Raw genomic sequence first — 1,353 nt, 5'->3', positions numbered from 1 at the left:
GCCTCTCCATCCTACCAATCCACATTGCCAGTTCTCCAAAAAAATAAAAAAATAGAATAGGCACCTATTGCCACAGGTGTCATAACTGAGGTGCCTTCTGTTTTTGCTGCTCTGGTTGATACTGTAGTTACGTAGTGAGCAGCTGATAATAAACTATATGTTCTACAGCAGATCATGACGACACTGTTTGTCATATAGTAAAGATTTAACCGAAAAGTGATCCTTGCAGGTCAAGTGATAAACCTCCGAGGTAGTGTGGCCGAGGGGTCTAAGGCGCTGGATTAAGGCTCCAGTCTCTCAGGAGGCGTGGGTTCAAATCCCACCACTGCCATTACTGTGTGTTAGAGGTTTACCTGTGGTTTGTTGGATAAAGAATAGCAACAAATCTCAATGGTGACAAATCAGGAACAGATGTGTAACTGCTCCTTGTTTGCTGGCAGCTCTTATCAATGTCGTTATCTTCACTTAGTGTTTACTCTCTGTTTTTTGACCTAATGGAAATATCACTGCTGTAGACACAGAACATCAACCAGATCAATGTAGTGTGGCCAAGTGGTCTAAGGCGCTGGAATTAGGGTCCAGTCTCTATGGAGGTGTGGGTTCAAATCCCACCACTGCCATCTTTATCGCTAGATTCTTGAAATATCTGATCACAATTTGGTGAAGCTCATTTTCACTAGAAGTTACATAATGATGATGAATTCCTTTCTTTCATTGCGCTCTTGTGCTTTTCCATCACAGTTTTCCGAAAGTACACAGTCAAACATTTACACTTAGGTGCACTGCTTACCAATATATTTACCTAGAGAGGGAATTTGTCCTAAAACACTTGCATGCCACAAATGTTACAGTGTCTTAACTCAAAACTGTCTCTGTGGTAGCTAATGCTTCAGTTGTTGTCTCAAGGACCACATTTTGCCGTGCTGACACACACACAGATTCACAAGGTGAAAACAATACCAGCCACACGCTGTCGCAGCTGGTGAAAACAATCTACGTATTTGTGTGCGAGTGTGTTCTGCATGACACAGAACTGAACTGGATTGAATCATGGAAATCATGCAGTCGAGTGCGTTGTCTCAATATGTCGTGACACGCTGATGGGATGCAGTGATGGTAAAGATGTTGATTTCAAACCACTGCAGCTTTTCACAGTGAAAACTGCAGGTGCCTCATGTTGCAGCCACTCACATTTTAGCAGGGGTTGATGTCTCTCCCCACTGAAGCGTGCAGGACTGGCCTGAGTGTGATGCTTTGTATTCTTCACATTGTTGTAGTGACTCGGCTCACCTGTCCATCAGCATGTAAAACAAAGTGTCCTCGGAGCACTTTCCAAACGCCTGTCTCTTCCAC

General features: G+C 43.6%; 1 non-coding gene across 1 annotated transcript; it reads left to right on the top strand.

Moving 5' to 3' along the window:
- Window positions 1-249: 249 nt before the first annotated feature.
- On the top strand, window positions 250-331 carry trnal-aag (transfer RNA leucine (anticodon AAG)). Its single transcript has one exon. It is a non-coding gene; the product is annotated as a tRNA-Leu (tRNA).
- Window positions 332-1,353: the final 1,022 nt, after the last annotated feature.

The sequence above is a fragment of the Trachinotus anak genome, unplaced genomic scaffold, assembly GCF_046630095.1.
Source record: "Trachinotus anak isolate AG129_WGS33_773 ecotype Australia unplaced genomic scaffold, CSIRO_AGI_Tana_v1 ptg000021l, whole genome shotgun sequence".
NCBI classification, from domain to species: Eukaryota; Metazoa; Chordata; class Actinopteri; order Carangiformes; family Carangidae; genus Trachinotus; species Trachinotus anak.
The sequence above is the reverse complement of the archived record's forward strand: the minus strand, read 5'-3'. Positions and strand labels throughout refer to the sequence as shown.